Genomic DNA, 20,321 nt, shown 5'->3' on the forward strand with positions numbered 1-20,321 from the left:
AAGAGGGCTGGCTGGGCTCCCATGGGCTGCAGCTGAAGTTCCAAAGGAACTTTGAATAGTTCTGCAGCTAGGGGTTCCCCCTGAGAAGAGTGGGGTATAAACCCCAAGCTAGGCTCCCTAGTCTATAGCACCGGAGCTGGAAAGGAACCTAGATAACATCCAGATATGAAAAGAAGCAGGGTTTCTGTCTGCCAGGGAGAAACAGTTGGAGACACTGAGAAGAGCCTCTCAAAGGGCCAATACACAAAATTTCTCCTGAAGTAGAGCTAGATGAAATGGAGGCAAGCAATTTATCAGACAGAGACTTTAGAGTAATGACTATAAGGATACTTGACTAATGCGGATCCTGGCCGGCAGGATCCTTGTGTTGTGGCGGCTGTGAACAAATATACATGGACTATAGAAGTCCTGTGGAGAAAAAGGGATGGCATGGCCTCTCTCCAAGTGAGAGAGAGGGCCCTGGCCCCTGCCTGGACAGGCTTTTATTGTTTTTCTGGGTATATTACATTGAGGATGGTCCTTATTTACTATACATAGGTTTGCTGTAGGTGATTACCTTTTACAGATAACACAGGAGAGAATGTTGCTAATTACTTCAAAGAGAAGGATGTTACAGATAAAGGGGAAAAGTGGTTGAACTGGGTACACTCCATACTTGGGAGGTTTAGCTCAGATTTTAGGAAGTTACAGTAAGCACTTGCTGCCTCAATTCAGGGTGAGGGGGTTTTAGCAAAAGGGAGTCTCATAGTAGCCTAGGTATAATGCAGGCCTGATTCCCCATGGGAGAACCTATCTGTGGGTGTGGCTCCTGTGTGCTGACTCGCTCCCTACTGGCGTTTCCAAGTGGGGGCTGAGCTATAGTCCCACGCCACGTGGAACGGCTCCCTATACTCAACAGTATGAAAAAAGACATATAAACCATAGAAAAGGACCAGTCAGAAATAAAGAATGCAATCTCTGAAATAAATAATACATTGTAAGAAATAAACAGATTAGATGAAGCAGAGGATCAAATCAGTTACTTGGAAGACAAGGTAGAAAAAAAACACACAGGCAGAGCAGCATAAAGAAAAAAGAATTTTAAAAAATGAGGAGAGATTAATAAATATTTTGGACATCATGAAATGTAACAACAAATGCATCATGGGAATAAGAAGACAGTCAGCAAGGGATCAAGAACCTATTTTAAGAAATAATGAACAAAAACTTCCCTAATCTGGTAAAAGAAAAAGACATACAAGTCTTGAAGCTCAGATAGTCCCAAAGTTGGACCCAAAGAGGCCTGTAACGAGCCATGTCATAATGAAAATGATAAGGCTTAAAGACAAGGAGAGAATCCTAAAAGCCACAAGAGAAAAGCAGTTAGTTACCTACAAAGGAGTACCAATTAGACTATCATTTGATTTCTTAATAGAAATATTTCCCCAGAGGGAGTGGCATGAAATATTCAAGGTGATGGAAAGCAAGGGCCTACAATCAAGACTACTTTATCCAGTAAGGCTATCATTTAAAATTGAAGGAGAAATAAGGAGCTTCTTAGACCAGAAAAAGCTAAAGGACTTTGTTAACAGCAAACCAGTACTGCAACAAATGATAAAGGGCTTTCTTTAAGAAGGAAAAAAATAGAAAGGGGGAAAAAACAGAGGAAAATAGTCTAACAATAAAATGGCACTAAATGTGTGTCTTATCAGTAATCACTTTAAATGTAAATGGCTTAAATGCTCCAACCAAAAGACACAGGGTAGTGAATGGATAACAAAACACATATATATGCTGACTTGATTGAAAGATACACACAGACTAAAAGTAAAGGAATGTAAAAAGATATTTCATGCAAATGGAGAGAAAAAAAGCTGGGGTAGCAGTGCTTATATCTGACACAATGGACTTTGAAACCAGGGCTATAGTAAGAAGAAAAGAAGGATACTACATAATGATAAAGTGAACAATCCAATAAGAGGATATAAGCCTAGTAAACATTTATGCACTCAACATAGCAGCACCTAACCATGTGAAGCAAATCTTGATGGATATAGATGGAGGGATAGACAGAAATACAATCATAGCATGGGATTTTAAGACCCCACTGACTTCAATGGATTGATCTTCCACACAGAAAATAAAGAAGGAGACAGAGGCCTTAAACCACACACTAGATCAAATGAATTTAATAACATCTTCAGAGCGTTTCACCACAAAATAGCAGATTATGAACGACTATATGCCAACAAACTGGACAGTCTGGATGAAATGGATAAAAACCAAGAAACATACAATCTTCCAGAACTAAATCAGGAAGAATCAGAGAATCTGCATAGACTAATTACACCTAGTGAAATTTAAGCAGCAATAAAAAAGACTCCCAGCAAATAAAGGCCCTGGACCAGATGGTTTCACAGGTGAATTTTACTAAACATTCTGAGAAGAACTAACACCTCTCTTCCTCAAACTCTCGTGAAATTCAAGAGTAGGGAAGACTCCCAAACTCTTTTTACAAGGCCAGCATTATCCTAATTCCAAAGACAGATAAAGACACTACAAAGACAGAAACTTCTAGGCCAATATCCCTGATGAACTAAGACGTTGAAATCTTCAACAAAATATTAGCAAACTGAATACAACAATGCATCAAAAAGATCATACACCATAATCAAGTGCAATTTATTCTGGGAATGAAAGCTTGGTACAACATTTGCAAATCAATAAATGTGATTCACCACATAAAGAAAATGAAGGATAGGAGGAGCCACCAGTGGAACCATAGTTGGTTTGCTGAGCCTGTTAGTGCCCCTGTGGAGATCACGCAGTATCATGTCCTGCTATCTGTGCTCCCCCCCCCCCCCAACATGTCTCTATTAGTAAGGAACGTGGCAGATGATACCAGGTCTGAAGATTTACAACACGAATTTGGTCGTTACGGTCCTATAGTGTATGTGTATTTTCCACTTGATTTCTACATTCGTGGGCCAAGATGATTTGCTTATGTTCTATTTGAAGATGTTCATGACACCAAAGGTGCTTTACATTTACATAATTTGGACAGAAAATGCATTCGTGGTTGCCAAATTGAAGTACAGTTTGCACAGGGGGACTGGAAGCCCCCCAAACTCCAAATCAGATGAAAGCCAAGGACTCCAAATCAGATGAAAGCCAAGCAAGGGAGGAATGTGTACAGTTCTTCATGCTATGATGATGACAGATATAGATGTTCTAGAAGCTGAAGTTATGGAAGGAGATCAAGAAGTTGGTCCTTTGATTACAACTGTAGAAGATCTTATAGCCCTAGAAACAGTAGACTGATTAGAAGACCCCAGCATAGCAGAAGCCATTCCAACAATGATAGATCAAATGGCAGCCGGAATACCCAGTACAGTTCTGCTTACTACACTTCAAGAAAGGTATGAGAAAGTGGAAAAAGAAACAAAGGAGGGTAGTTAAAGTGACCAAAGGGTGGGTGGAAGGTGCTGCAGTATGAATATGATGTGAATATTTTGACTCTGGTCTGAAAAGATAAAAGAATGTTATTGAAACTACATGGAATAATTGAAATCCCAAGTATGAATATAAGAATTTTAGGAAAAATAAAAGGAAATTCAACTTTGTACTTGTAGAAACTAATCCTTAGATTTGAATACATTTATATTGATTCATGGATAACAGGACCATAATAAATTACTGGAAACTAGGATGTCCAAATATCAAATGCAGCTGGAGTGTCTTTACAGTGCCTGTACTGGTCTCTTTACAGTGCCTCTACTGGTCTGTTTCAAACTGAATTGAGTGAGAAAAGGTATGGTCCAGTATAAACTTTTTCTTGGTTATCTCTTAAAGTCAGTTACAGTTTTTGCTATTGGCAAATCTTGCCATTGTGCCACTATTTTCTGCTTAATGGTTTGCTTTGTTGGTATCTGAGTTTATTTACCTGTATGCCATGTGCAGTTTATATCTTCCTTAAACACTCATTCAGAGGTAAATTCCAATTATAATACTTGACATCCAGCTAAGAGGTTCCATCCCTTCTCACCTCTTTCCTAGTCAGTATATTCAGGAAACATTTACTGAGCCCTTACTGTGAGGAAAAATTGTACTAGGTAATTGGGGGGAAATAGATTAAAATTCACTTATTCAGTAAATATCTACCAAGCACAATCTAGTGAATGACATTATAGTATGGCCTCATTGTTTTGTTTGAGGTGTATTATTTGTGACTGTTTTACACCATTCATATCCAATATAATTGTAAAACCCAATATACTATCAAAGATAAGTAATTTTTGTGGTTATCTGCCATTTAAAAGTATCTGGTATTTATTTCTGTTTGCATCCCATTAGTACAAATAATGAAAAAATGATGTTTAATCTATAATAAACTAGTTTATTGTGTAGTGACTGTAATATACTAGAATTATATTAAATTGTTAACTCTGCCTCCTCAAACACATTAGGAAACAATCCCCTGAAAGTATTTCATTTTGCATTAGATATGAAGAACACTATAATTAGTGCTATAATTAGATTATTTGGAGGCAGACAGGGAGCTGTTATCTCAGCTGATTTAGTATGTTCTGTAATTGAGAAAATGTTCACCAAGTTACACTTTTTAGTGATTGACATGTACATTTTATAGGGGACATATTCTGTATATAGTGAATAAATAACTTTTATAGTATCAAAATGTTTTGGATTCCTTAGTTTCTTATTAGGATATGAAGCTCAACTTGCCTATATATATTGATTCCATCACTCATATTTGTCTTATTTCTGCCACATATTTAAAGTTCATATAAAGTTATTCATCTAAGAATATAGAGGTGTTTAAAATTAATTTGTAAAGATTTTGAAAATATAGTAGAATACACATAAGGGATGTATAAAGTGGAGGTTATTTTTATCCTTGTTTTATTAATTTCAAACTTGGAAGATTATACAGTAAATAAGTGGCAGATATTAGAGTCCATGATTTTTCATTTGGTTCATGTTTGTCATTGTTTTGCACTATTTTTTAGTTAAATAGGAAATTTTTTTATAACAATAAAGTTAATATAATTGGAATCTAGAGGGATTCTAGATGGATTCTAAGGGAACCACAGAGTGAAGATTTAATATGTTTATAAGAAGGCTTAATTACAGAAAGTATTTTGTTTGTAACTTTTCTGGATGAAAAGAGATCAAATGTAATCTCAAATCTCACAGTTGTGACTTAACACTCCTTCCAGGCTGGTTTTCCAAATTTCAGTATTGTATTACATTTTGGTCATATTCCCATTTATAAATTCCTGAGATATTTTGAAATGAGGAAGCTGTGGCTTGAGACAGCAGAGTTGTAGCTGAGGAATAATCTAATGGCATGCTACCAGTAGGTCTATCAAAGCCTTTAGGAGTCCCAGGAGTAAACTGTTCTCATTGATAAGTGAAGTACAGTATGTAAAAGCAACCTATTTGTCCTCATTCAACTATTGACATCTACAAGATAGCCAGTTGCTTGGGAAAGATTCTTTATCTTGGGGTTTTACCCTCTGCTCCTTCCTCCAACATTGTTAATGTTTATTGTGTTATGTTTTCATATACCTAACTATTAGTTGTATGAGCCTATATTAAAGATGGGGTTTTTCCACCTTTATTCCCCTCGGCCCTGCAACTCCCGTCCCATGGGACAACTGTAAAAGCATAATGAATAAAATACATTTAAAAATAAGGTGGGATTTTTTTTTGTTTGGAATAAAAGTAAGGCATGCAAATTCATTTCTTTGGTAATTGACAGAGTTGTTAAGTAAAAGGCCTTTGTGTCTAGTTTTTTGTAGGTCACATCTCTTTGAATGCTGGAGAGCAAAATAAAAAAATTGCTCTAGGGAAAAAAAAGGAAGGATAAAAACCACATGATCGTATCAATAGATACAGAAGAAACATTTGATGAAATCCAGCACCCATTTGTGATAGAAACTCTCAGCAAAGTGGGATTAGAGGGAACATATCTAAACATACTAGAGGGCACATATGACAAAACCACTGCCAGCATCATACACAATAGGCAAAAACTTCAAGCATCTGCCTTAAGATTGAGAACAAGACAGGGATGTCCACTTTCACCTCTTTTATCCAACATAGTATTGGAAGTCCTAGCCATAGCAGTCAAACAAGAAGAAATAAAAGGCATCCAAATTGGAAAGGAAGAAGTAAAACTCATTATTTGCAGATGACATTGTACTGTATTTAGAGAACTACAAAGATTCCACCAAGAAATAACTAGAACTGATAAGTGAATTCAGCACTGTAGAAGGTACAGAATTAATATCCAGAAACCAGTTGCTTTTTTATATGCCAATAATGAACTAACGGAAAGGGAAATTAAGGAAAACAATCCCATTCACAATTGTTTCAAAAAGAATAAAATACCAAGGAATAAACCTAACCAAGGATGTAAAAGACCTATACTTGGAAAATTATAAGTCACTGAGGAAAGAAATAGAAGATAAAAATAATTGGAAGAACATAGCATGTTCATGGGTAGGAAAAATTAACACCATTAAAATGTTAATACCACCCAAAACAATCTATAGATTCAATGTAGTTTCTTTTAAAATATTTTATTGATTATGCTATTACAGCTGTCCCATTTTTTCCTGCCCTTTATTCCCCTCTGCCCTGCACCTCCCTCCCACCAACATTCCTCAACCCTACCCTTAGTTCATGTCCATGGGTCGTACATATAAGTTTTTTGGCTTCTCCATTTCCTATACTGTTCTTAACCTCCCCTTGTCTATTTTGTACTTACCATTTATGCTTCTTATTCCCTACACTTCCCCCCCATTGTCCCCCTTTCCCCTCCCCACTAATAACTGTCTGTGTGATCTCCATTTCTCTGATTCTATTCTTGTTCTAGTTGTTTTCTTATTTTTTTTTTTTTAGGTTCATTGGTTGATAGTGAGTTTGTTGTCATTTTACTGTTCATGTTTTGATCATCTTCTTTATCTTAGATAAGTCCTTTTAACATTTCATGTAATAAAGACTTGGTGATGATGAACTCTTTTAACTTGCCCTTATCTGGGAAACACTTTATCTGCCCTTCCACTCTAAGTGATAGCTTTGCCAGACAGAGAAATCTTGGATGTAGATCCTTGCCTTTCATGACTTTGAATACTTCTTTACAGCCCCTTCTTGCCTGCAAGGTTTCTTTTGAGAAATCATCTGCTAGTCTTATGGGAACTCCTTTATAGGTAATTGTCCCCTTTTCTCTTGCTGCTTTTAAGATTCTGTCCTTATCTTTAAACTTGGGTAATGTAATTATAGTGTGCCTTGGTGTGTGCTTCCTTGGGTCCAACTTGTTTGGGACTCTCTGAGTTTCCTGGACTTTCTGGAAGTCTTTTCCTTTGCCAGATTAGGGAAGTTCTCCATTATTGGTTCAAATAATTTTCAATTTCTTGTTCTTCGTCTTCTCTTTCTGGCACCCCTATGATTTGGATGTTGGACCATTTAAAGTTGTCCTGGGGGTTCCTAAGCCTCTCTTCATTTTTTCAAATTCTTATTTTTTCATTCTGTTCCAGCTGAATGTTTAATTCTTCCTTCTGGTCCAAACTGTTGCTTCGAGTCCCAGTTTTCTTCTCTTCACTGTTAGTTCCACTGTTAGTTAGCATATTTTGCTTTATTTCACTTTGTATAGTCTTCACTTCTTCATTTACTTTGTGTCTATACTTAGCGATTTCTGTGAGTATCCTGATTACCAGTGTTTTGAATTCTGCATCTGATAGGTTGGCTATTTTCTCATTGCTTAGTTCTATTTTTAGAGCTTTGATCTGTTCTTTCATTTGGATCACATTTCTTTGTCTTGACGTGCCTGTTCTAAGGGGTGGAGCCTTAGATATTCACAAGAGGGGGGCAACCCACTTAACTGCGATTTTGTGCTGTATGTGGGGGAGGGGTCAGAGAGGGAACAGTGCCACTTGCTTGGCTTTCTACTGGCTTTCAGTCACTTCCCCACTACCCACAAGCAAATTGGGCCCTTCTGGTGCTGATTCCTGGTTGGGTGGGTTTGTGTATGTTATAGAACCCTGTGGGTCTCTCCAGCAAACACTACTGCGAGGCTGGGAGTTTCTCCCATCACTGCAACCCCCACAGGTTTTTACAACCAGAGGTTTTGAGACCTTATTTCCCCAAGTGGGAACCCTGGGTTGCACAGTCTATCTCTCTCCTCAGTTGTTCCTCCTGGTTTATCTGGAAGCAAATGTGGAACCTTCCTGTCCACCAGCCACCACCTCACCTACCCGGTCCTCCAGCCACTGTTTAGCCACGCATCCTCTCATCCCTCACTGCCCATCTCTGCCCTGCCTATCAGTCCGAAATAATATTTACTCTTTAACTCCTTGGTTATCAGACTTCCATAGTTAAATATTTTGGCAGCTCTGGTTATTTTTTATTTTTAAATTTGTTGTTGTCCTTTTGGTTATGCAAGGAAGCAAAGTGGATCTACCCTATGCTATCATCTTGGCTGTAAGTCTCAGTACAGTTCTCATCAAGATTCCAATGATGTATTTCACAGAAGTAGAACAGATATTTCAAAAATTTATATAGAACTACAAAAACCCACATAGCAACAATAATCCTGAGAAAGAAGGACAAATTTGGAGGAATCACGCTACCTAATATGAAATTGTACTACAAGGGCATAATAATCAAAAAAGCATGAGACTGGCATAAAAACAGACACACAAATCAATGGAACAGGATATAGAGTTCAGAAATAAGCCCACACCTTTATAGTCAATTAATATTTGACACAAGAAGCAAGCACATACAATGGACTAAAGGTAGTTTATTCAATAAGTGTTGTTGGGAAAAATTGGACAACTAAATGCAGAAAAATGAAACTTGACCACCCCTTACACCACATATGAGAATAGATTAAAAATGGGTCAAAGACTTAAATGTTAGACCCAAAACCATAAAAATCGTATAAGAAAACATAGGCAGCAAAATCTCTGACATTGCTCATAGCAATACTTTATTGGATATATCTCCCCAGGCAAGGGAAAGAAAAGGAAAAGTAAACAAATGGGACTGTATCAAACTAAAAAGTTTTTATACAGCAATGGAAATCTTCAACAAAATAAAAAGACAGTCCACAGAATGGGAGTACATATTTGCCAATACATCTTTACATCTGGGGCTTAATGTCCAAAATTTATAAAGAACCTAACAAAACTCAACACCAAAAACTCAAACAACCCAATTAGAAAATGGGCAAAGGACCTGAATAGACACTTTTACAAAGAGGACATACAGGTAGCAATAGACATTAAAAGATGCTCGACATCACTAATCATCAGAGAAATGCAAATTCAAACCACAGTGAGATATCACCTCACACCTGTCAGAATGTCTATCATCAATAAATCAACAAACAACAAGTTCTGACAAGAATGTGGAGCAAGGGGAACCCTTTTGCACTGTTGGTAGGAATGCTGATTGGTGCAGCCACTATAGAAAACAGTATTGAGATACCTCAAAAAGTTAAAAATGCATCTGCCTTTCGATCTAGTTATTCCACTTCTGTGAATATATCCGAAGAAACCCAAAACACTAATTTGGAAGAACATAAGCAGCCCTATGTTCATTGCAGCATTATTTACAATTGTCAAGATATAGAAGCAGCCCTAGTGTCCATCAGTAGATGAGTGCATAAAACAACCATGGGACATTTTCCAAATGGAATCCTGCTCAGCCATAAAAAAGAAGAAAATTTTACCCTTTGGGACAGTGTGGGTGTACCTGTAGGACATTATGCTATGTGAAAGAAGCCAGTTAGAGAAAGACAAATACCATATGATTTCACTCATATGTGGAATTTGATGAACAAACTGAACTAACAAGGCAAATGGGGACAGCTCATAGATGGAGAACAGGATGACAGCTAGTGGAGAGGGTAGGTTAGGGGATGGAAGGATTGAAGAAAAAGAAAAAGTGCTCATAGACATGGACGACAGTGTGGTGATTGCTGGGGGAAGGGGAGTATAAGGGTTTAAATGGTAATGGAAAAAAATACAATAAAGATTAAGTCGAAAATAAGAAAAGTAAAAACTTATGCTAAATACACCTTTGAAGAGACTGAGATAACATTAAAGGCACAAAACTCATTACTCATTTTCTTCAACTTTAATAGGAATCTTATGGAATTGTTTTTGGAACACATGCTTCCAATCTGCCACCAGATTTTGCAGCAGGAATTTATATAACCATGCCATAGCTCACAATTTACTGTCTCACAATTTACCATATGTTTCAGTATTTCCAGTGTTTTCAAACACTCTCTTATTTCCCACCCTTTCCAGTTCACATTTCTTAGTTTTATCCTGGCTTTACCCCACAGTTCTCATTCATTCTGTGATTCATGAATAATCTTTGTTATAGCCTTCCAGTTTAGAGTCAGTTTCTAATCTAGTTCTCTTTCCTGGACCCTTTTCTAACTATTATAAGCAATGCTTAATCATCAGTTTAGAACTCTTCATATCTGGCCTAGGCTCAGGACTCTGTTCTCAGTACTTGTTTTTTATGGCTTTGCTACTTCACTTTTACGTCTGCTTAAAGTTACCAGGGTCAGAGGGATTTTGATTTAGAGTTGGGCTGGCTTTTGTAACAATATAAGATACTAGGTCTAGTAAAAATTTCCTTCTTGCTTTCATCTGGTTAGAATTTAGGGGAGTTTCTATAGTCTCAATCTAATCAGTTAAAATAGCTTTGTAAGTGGCTGTATCTTTATGACTGCAAATACTGCTTTTTCTGCTTATTTTCCTCCTAATCCTGTGTTTCCTTAGTTGGTTCAAGAAGTCAAGGCAGTACAACATTTGTAAGAAGTATAAAGGAGAGGCTTTGGCATTAGGCAACTCTGGGTCATATCCTAGTTTGTTAGTCACTAGTTGTGTGATCTCGAGTAAGTCAATCTCTTGGACTCTGTTGCTTTATCTATAAATCAAGGACAATAATGTCTTTTTCATAGGATTATGGTGAAATGCAAACATAATACACCTGACACAGAAGGTATGCAATAGACTTTAATAGGAAAAAAGTAGGTATTATGAATTTTAGATTACATTTTCTGCTACCAGTGTTGTTCTTGCTATCCCTATCTGAATTTAGATTCATTTGCTTATGTGAAGGTCAATGTTGAGGTTAGATGATGAGAATAATGTGAGAGGAAGTGAGAGGAACACAGGTGAAATTCATTTGAGTATTTGTCCCTGAACATTTTCTTCACTAAAGAATTTTTGAGATTGTTGATAATAGCAAATTGCCCTCTTGAGTCTGAAAAGTGGGATGTCTTTTTTTTTTTTAAACAACATGCTGAAAATAGTTCATCTGTATCTCAGCTTCACTCTACTATTGTCATTAACAATTGCATTTTTAAAGTTTTGTTGTAACTGACAAATAATAGTATTTAAAAAAATTTTTTGTTCTTAAAATTCTGCAAACTGCTTGCCCAAATAAGCCGTGCTATGGACTTATCTGTAGTTTGACAAATGTATATTTCAAGGCTGTTCATAACCTTTTCAAATTGATCTGAGTAGTAATACTTTTAAATTTATATTAGTTCTCTTACCATCTTAGGTGCTGAAATCACCATCTTTCAGATTCTTTTACCTAGAGCATTGACTCCGTTATATAGAAATAGAAAATTCAAAGACTATTCATTTATTTCAATTAGTAGTATAAAAGTTAATAACAATAACACACTCTTTAAAAAAAGACCAAATTCTCTAATCTCTTACCACCTTACACAACTGTTTGTTTTTATATATTCTATATATATACACCATATGCTTTACATATATGCTGTTATGGTATATGATGTCTGTCTGGAAAAAGCCCAGCCATTGTTAATATAATGAGAATGGTTTGCAGGACATAGATGTAACGTGACAGCCAAGAAGAGTGTATTGGAATGTACATGTGTGAACAATGAGGACTTCACTATACTTGTCAGTGGGGATGGTAGATGTCATTGAGTGAGCATGTGTACTGTGTGGCTGTCGAATCCAAATACTGAGTGAGTAGAGCAATGAATTTGCATCAAATTTTGCATTAATCTTGAACATTCTTCAATGGAAACTATTCTGATGATTCAGAAGGGATTGGGAGACAATGCAATAAGTGCAGCACAAATAAAAGTGTGGCACAAATGCTTCAAAGATGGTCGAGAAGCTGTTGAAAGTGATCCACATTCTAGAAAGCTTTCAACAAGTGAAACACCTGAGAATGTTGAACGTGTACAGGCTGCAGTCAACAAAGTCTGGCAGCTGACTGTGCAAGAACTAGAAGCTGATCTGGGATTCCAAAAACTACTGTGTCCGAGATTTTGATGCAGGATCTTGGCATGAAACATGTCCTGGCAAAATTTGTTCTGTGACTTCTGCTATCAGAGCAGAATAAACATCGTGCTGCAGTTGCTAATGACTTGTTTCAAACCACTACAAAGAACCATATTTCCTCAAGACGATCATAACCAGAGATGAGTGGCGGGTCTACAGCTATTGTCTGGAAATGAATGCTGACTCGTCCCAATGGAAGTCACCTGGTTCTCCACACACAAAGAAGGTGTGGCAAAGTCACAGCCAGATTGAGACTATGTTAACTGTGTTTTTGATTGGAAAGAAGTCCATCAAGAACATGCCCTTCCAGGCCAAACAATTAATAAGGAGTACTACCTCACCATTTTTCTTCAGTTGAGAGATGTAATATGACAAAAATGGCTGCAGCTATGGGCAACTGGTGATTGGCAGCGTCATCATGACAATGTGCCTGCTCATGCATCATGTCTCCTGCAGAGTTTTTTGGTGAAACATCAAATCCAGTTACTCAGTCCCCCTGCAGCCCAAATTTGGTGCCCTGTGACTTCTGCCTTTTCCCCAAACTAAAATCACCTTTGAAAGGGAAGAAAATTCAGACCATTGATGAGATTCAGGAAAATATGATGTGGCAGCTGATGGTAAGTGCAACAAAGGATTTGGCAAAGTGTTCTGAACAGTGGAAGAGACCCTGGGAGAATATGTGAGGTCCCAATGTGCCTATTTTGAAAGGGACTGAGGCATCATGATCCTATGTACGTATGTTGTTTCTTGTATCTTCTATCTTCTTTAATAAATGTCTCTATTTTTCATATTACCTGGTTGGATACCTTCTGGACAGGCCTTATATATACAATTTCATATTTTGCTTAGTACTTTTTTATAACTTTTTTTTTTACCTAAAAGGATGTCATAATTTTTTTATGAATATATTTCTTGATCATCTGCTTCATCACCTGTAACATGCCATGCATACTCATGGCATGTTCTCCTCTATTGTTTTTTAATACTTACAGAACATAATTATAACAAAATAAATTAAACATTCCACTGTTTATTTTTTGCTGTATGTTTTGCTTTTATCTTTATTCTGTCTTCAAGCCAAATGTGGAACACAGCCCTATATTCTGGATTCTAAAATTTTACTCATATTAGGCAATAGTGTTTATAGCATTTCTCTGGAGATTTAGGGATAATGATAATGAGGTGGAGAATTCAAATGGAATTATACTTTTCCCCTCTTAAAAGTCACTGAGCACTCAAGTTCCAACTTATGGGCATAATGTTAACCCACCTTTTTTTTTTTTTCTCTCTCTCTTTCTTTTCTCCTCTATTTCTTCTTTCTCCAATTTCTGTTAATTTTTATACATACCAAACTATTCCCGTAGAGTTCCCCTTCCATCTGGAAGTAGCTTATCAAGGTATTTTCCTAAATGTACAGTTTTTTTCCAAAGAAAAAACTCCTATATTATTTAAGAATTTTTTTCCCACTCTGTTGCATAGGTTTTTTTCATAAGTTGTGGTTTAGTTGCTTCTGGTTTGTCTTTAGGTAATTTCTTTAGCCTATCAGTTCACTTGGACCTGAGTATTATTAAAATATGGGTAAGAGCTTTATGGTAGTGACTTAAGAGAAAGGTTAAGGGACAGTAGGATGACATTATAATTAAATTTCATCAGTATTTTCCTGGGGTTTATGTGGAATGATCACCTTGATTAACAGACCCTCTTAAGACATAGCTTTTTTATAGTAGCCTCAGTAAAACAGAAAAAAATAGTTGTCTTTTAAAACAGGGTTGTTGTGATTCTTGTGGCCCAAAGACAACTAATGACAAGGCAGTTTCTATTGTGTGCCAGGTTTGATGAGAACAAGGGTGGGGCCTCAGTAAAATAATAAACTTGGTGGAACCTATCATGTGTTTATCCTAGTTTTACCATTTGATACATTTTTCCCATTTGTGAATGACTTCTTTGGGCATCCACTATTCTCCTACTCTTTAATCTTCTTTCCTCAATCTGTAGCACATTAGAGAAAAAATAATCATTTATATTTTCCCAAATGGCAAATAAGAATAAAAAAACCTTAAAATTTCTAAATGGCTGATTAAATAAAGGTATAACCTTAAGCAGATAGTTATTTACAGGTTAAACTAGTTATTAAGAAGTTACTTTTATGTGGAGACTGAGGACAGGAATTGTGTGTGGTGATGTAACCTTTTTGAGGTTAGCACAGTGCCTGGTAGGTGCTCAGTAATGAATTTTTAAGGAATTAAAGACACATTATTTAAAGCATTTCAAAGTACTGTAGGAATTATGAAGGGGTACAATGTCAGGGAATTTTAGTATAGTATTAGAAATACTCTAAAAGCTGAACCTGAAGGTAAACCTGAGTTAATCATTTTGGTGTAGCCAGAAATGAGGATGTGGGGTGTAAGTATGCATGTGCATGAGAGAGGTGAGGGGAAGGGAGGGGGAGATATAGAAGGGGGAAGCACATGGAAGATGATTTACTCTTTACCACATAGGAGAACGGGGAGATCTCTTGAATATTCAGTATCCATTCTATGTTAATGTATTCCCTGCTGAACAGTGCAGTTTCCACCTTCAGTTTTTGCTTGAGCATCAATTTACTTGCTACCTATGATTTGCCTAGGAAAGATGTCATTAACTTTAATTTCAGCCACTTCTCTGGAAGAAGAGAGAGGACAGGAGACAAAGTATGTGGGGAAATTGCACAGGAGGGTCTTGCCCAAGGACTGAAAGGGACTTTGTGCATGCATGTGTGTCTGTGTATGTTGAGTTAGGTTAATTCTGTGACCATTGATTACTTTCCTTATCTATATGTGTTGGGTAAGGAAAGTAGATAAATTGAGGATGGACCAGTAGGCAGAAGCCAGCCAGATTAGGCAGAGACTTATATGATGTGGCAAAGAGTTTGGTTTTATTTTAAATATAATGGCAATTTAAGGGTACAGGATTTGAGTGTACTGATGTAGGGGAGGGGAAGTGGTGGTAGAGAGTATTTTAGAGTGGTACAAGAGAGGTACCAGGTTTCTGGTCCAAACAAGAATTTAGTCTTGAACAAATGTTGTTTGGTTTGTGATCCCAAGTGAACAGATGAAGTTGTTGTGTCTTCTAAACACAACTAGTGGAGTTTTGAAAAACTGTTAGGTGAGTTAAATATCTTGACATTGTCATATTGTTATCTTCTGAAACATGTGCTAAGGTTTTCTTGTTTATTATGGGATAATGATGATATTTTTGAAATCATATATGAAATATAACCTAAGGCTATTAATTATAACGTATATTTTAATTAAAGTTGTTACTTGTCTTGAGTCTTTTGGGCTAAGAAGATGTTGCCACTCAAATGGTGAATTATGGTAGTGTTTTCATTTTTTCCAGGCATTGACATTTGTAATTATAACAAAAAATAGGATTTTAATAAAGCGTTATTATTTCTGAGGAACTTATTGTTTTTGTACTTGAACTACTGATTACTTAAATTGAAAACATTTTAATCTCTTTTGCCCTGAGTGCCATTATAATTAAAAAAATGACATAGATGCTATTAGTATACTTAAGAACTAGGTCAACAACAACAACAAAAAAAATGAAGAGAGAGGGCAGAGAAGTGGAGTGGATGAATGAAAAAAATGATTGGACAAAAGAAACACAAAAATAGAAAGATAGAAAAAGAAAATGCCCATGACACTGAAAGTTATATAATTAAAAAAGAAAAAGTTACTTTAAGTATTTCAAACAAAGGAAATTTAACGTAGGAAATTTATTACAAAAAATAAGGGCTGGAGAAGCAAGAAGTGGGTGTTGACTTTACTGAAAGATCACCAACTGTAGGAAGCCATTACCACTTCTAAGACAAAAAATGAAAATGGTGTCAAACTGAGCCCATAACTACTATGATGCTAAGATTCTTGGAGTATTACTGCTACCCCTGGAGCTGCTACTGCTTTGTAGAAAGCCTAGAAGCCTGTGGATCTAGTGATGTAGAAAGCCTGTAGTCTTGTTGATGATACCGGATTCACCTTAGAAGATTCTAGAGCCAGCAGTCACCCACTGCTACCTCTACTGCAACTGCACTGCTGTTGCAGTAACCAGCATTTGCAAGATAGTATCTGGTGCTGCTATTGCTGCTGTAGACAGAACCCATGATCAACCTTCTGCTGAGGTTCCTGGAATATTGCTGCTGTCTCTGCAGGAACTAGAAACAGAAGGAAGAAAACAAAATGGTTTATCTTTTCTTGGCACCAAATTTTTTACTAGTGTTTCCCAGAGGCAGAACTTAAGGAAAGCAGCTATCAAGGGAGTATGAGAAATGTAGTCTATAGGCGTCTTGCCTTCTGAAATAGAAGGAGAGCATGGGAGAGCAGGAATGGAGCCGAGAGCCGACACAGAACCAGCACAGAGAGAAGTTATACAGTACTGATTTTTTAATCATAATAGAGAAGAAACATTTTTGCAACTCCCAGAGTAATGTTAAGACTTTCCTCTTCTTCTTTTTTTTTTTTTCTGGTTGACAGAAAGATTAAGTGTAGGGACCTGTGGAAAACTGTTGAAAGTGAGATCTCCATTTGGGTATCAATTAAGTATTTTGGTTTCAATCAACAAAAAATGGACCCTGGTTAACTTAAGAAGAAAATGTATTTATGATAAGAGTATGGTAGCTCTCAGAAAAGTAGAATAACTAGTCCCTGGAAAAGACAGAAATTTGGATAGCTCTTGATATCCAAAATTAATGGATGGCCTGTTCATGGTGCTACTTGCTGTTTGTGTGGACCAGCTTTACCAATTCCTTCTTAAAGGTCACATTACCAGTAGAGACACAGATCTGCACTAGCTTTGATTAGTTGCCCACCTTTCATCAGAGGAGGACATGGCACCTTGATTGACAGCTACATCGAGATCACTCAGTAGTTCAGGACTAGTTTGTCAAAGGAATTTTCAGGTGTTAGAGGAGAATGGATCGTAGGCAGGCAAAACCACAACATACATTATTAACTGTGCCTTGTTTTGGATTAGTGAAAGGTAGCTCAAAACCATAGCTGAAAGTTCTTGAGCACTTAGTATGTAATAGGCACTCTAATCTCTTTTAATAATATGTTTGAGGAAGTTGTCATTATTATCCTCATTTTACAGATAAGAGGAATTGAGAGGTGCACTTCTGGTGATGGTGGATTAGGCAATTTGGACTAACTCTCCCACTGAGAACAACTAGAAAAGATGGATCATGTATAAAAATCATCTGTTTGAAGGTATCAGAGAGCTAACACATCAGTGAAGACTATGGGGACAAGATCCTGGAGAAGAAGGAAACTCAAAGAGGTGAGCTGGGCATGTGAGGCTTTTTTCCCTTAGGAGAAACTTCTGTTACCAGTAGAGGTGTCTGAGAGGCTAAGAAACTGAGTAGAGCTTTTGACACACTCGTAGATTGGGGCTAAATGAGCAGCAGTTTGAGGCTAGGGTCCACCAAGAAGGGAGATTTCCTGCCAAATCCCCCAGGCTTGGGTTGGGACCCTGAAGGGCTATGCCTTAGGAATTAGGGTAAATAAAAAATAGGAAGGTCTACTTATAAATAAAACCTAGTCTAGAATCATTGATGGGATTAAGGATAGCCAGGATTGTTAGTGACTCTAGCCATCTATTTAAACAAAAGTCAACTCCTTTTGGAGGAAGATAATGTTATTCTAGGCCCAAATAATTTTTATAGTTTTTTCACAAAATGTCTTACATGCACACAAAAATAACCAGGCACTCTGGAGACAAGCTCATATGACTGAAACTAAGCAAAACAAAGACCATAGCAGAAGACTGAAAAGGGAGCCAAATAATGGATTTTTCAGACCCTCAATAGATCAAGTAGACAAAAAATTAGTAATAATATAGAATATGTGAACAATAATTAATATGCTCTACTTTATGACATATGCACTGCACTCAATACCTGCAGAATGTAAGTTCTTTTTAAGTGCACATGGAACACCAAAATTGACCATATCCAGGATCATAAAGCAATTCTCAACAAAAGTCAGATAATAAAAATGTACAGAGTATGTTCTCTGAACATTACTGGAAATTGGTAACATAAGTATAATTAGAAAATTCCCATATATTTATAAACAAGAAATCTACTTCCAAATAACCCAAGGATTAATGAAGAAGTTATAAAGAAACTTTAAAAATAGTTTTACCTGAGTAATAATGAAAGTACAACTTGTCAGAATTTGTATGATGCAGCTAAGTTCCTTTGTAGGTACTTGATGGCTTTCTGGCCATATGTCATAAAAGAAGATGGGTGAAAATGATTTAATGCATTTATCTCAAGAAAGTAAAATCAAAACCTCAGCAACTTAAGCCCAGAGAAAGAAGGAAGCAAATAATAAAGGCAAGAGAGAAATCAATGAAAAGAAAAACAAACATAAGATTAACAATGAAAATGATTAATGATAAAAAGTGGTAAACACCTGATATCACTGATGAAAAAAAGAGAGGAGAGAAGGTACAACTAACAAGTATCGAGGAATGGAAAAGAGGACATCACTATAGACCCTATAGACATTAGAAGTAATGAAAGGATATTATGATCAATTTATGACAATATAGTTAAAATTGAATTGATATGGATAAATGTCTAGAAAAATAAAACTTCCCAGAATTGCTACAAGAAGAAATAGGAAACTTGACCTACCTTGTAACTCTTAATGAAATTGAGTCTATACTTTTTTTTTTTTAAAGACTCTGGTACTTTTTTTTTTACTTTTTTTAAGATTTTATTCATTTTTATTTTTAGAGAAGGAAGGGAGAGGGAGAGAGAGAGAGAGAGAGAGAGAGAGAGAGAGAGAGAGAGAGAGAGAGAGAAACATCAGTGTGCGGTTGCTGGGGGCTATGGCCTGCAACCCAGGCATGTACCCTGGCTGGGAATCGAACCTGCGACACTTTGGTTTGCAGCTTGCGCTCAATCCACTGAGCTATGCCAGCCAGGGCTGAGTCTATACTTTTAAAACTCTCACAAAGAAAGCTTAAAGATCAGATGGCTTAGCAGACATCTCTGGAAAGGAAATAATACTTATTTTAAACTCAGAGAATAGAAAGAAATGAGAACAATTTAAAGTTCATTTTGTAAGGTCAGCAAAACTTTGGTACTAACACCTGATATTACTTATTATAAAAGAGAATTATGGCTAAATTTTCCTTAGAAATGTATAAGAAAAATTGTAAAAAAAAAACCCAATTAGCCGAAGTCTATAAAGAAAAAAGATAATAGAACATGATTAAATTGTGTTTATTCCAGGAGTGTAAGGTTGGTTTAGCATTTGAAAATCAATGTAATTCACAAAAACTATGATAATGCCATCAGATGTAGAAAATATATTAGATAAAATCCATTATCCATTTTTGATAAAAATTCTCAGCAAATTAAGAATTGACAGGAACATCGTTAATCTGATAAAATATTACAAAGAGTCTATAGCAAATACCATACTTATGACAGAGAAAGGGATTGCCCCCTCTCAACACTTCTCCTGAGGCCTAGCCAGTGAGAAAAAGAAATATATCATTTATGAATTTGGAAGGGAAAAACCCCCATCATTTGCTGATGTTGGTATAGAGAGAATTAAAAAAAAAGATACACTTTTATAATTAATGAGGATTTTAGCAAGGTTTCTGGATGCAAAGTTAATATATGGAAATTTATATAGAAAAGTATATTTTGATATAAATACAACACCAGAAAGTAAGTCTAAAATATAATGATTCACATCATATAACAAGAAATAAATCTAAGGAAAGATATGTAAGGTTTTCACACTGAAAACAATGAAACATTATTTAGACAAATAAGAATTAAACAATGTTGGTAAGTTGGAATGCTCAGTGTTATTAAAATGTTAATTATCTCCAAGTTTATCTGCTGATTCAGTAATTCTAGCAGTTTATTTTAATTTTTAAGTAAACCGATAGATTAGTTCTAAA

At 36.2% G+C, this 20,321-nt stretch overlaps 1 protein-coding gene and 1 pseudogene across 25 annotated transcripts in view; both read left to right on the forward strand.

The window, feature by feature from the left end:
- RIMS2 (regulating synaptic membrane exocytosis 2) overlaps positions 1-20,321 on the forward strand; it is a 467,197-nt gene that overhangs the window by 18,710 nt on the left and 428,166 nt on the right. The window lies entirely within an intron of this gene.
- LOC123833222 lies at positions 2,730-3,404 on the forward strand (annotated as a pseudogene).

This window comes from Phyllostomus hastatus, unplaced genomic scaffold (genome assembly GCF_019186645.2).
Source record: "Phyllostomus hastatus isolate PE091 unplaced genomic scaffold, TTU_PhHast_1.1 phas_scaffold_21, whole genome shotgun sequence".
Classification (NCBI taxonomy): Eukaryota; Metazoa; Chordata; class Mammalia; order Chiroptera; family Phyllostomidae; genus Phyllostomus; species Phyllostomus hastatus.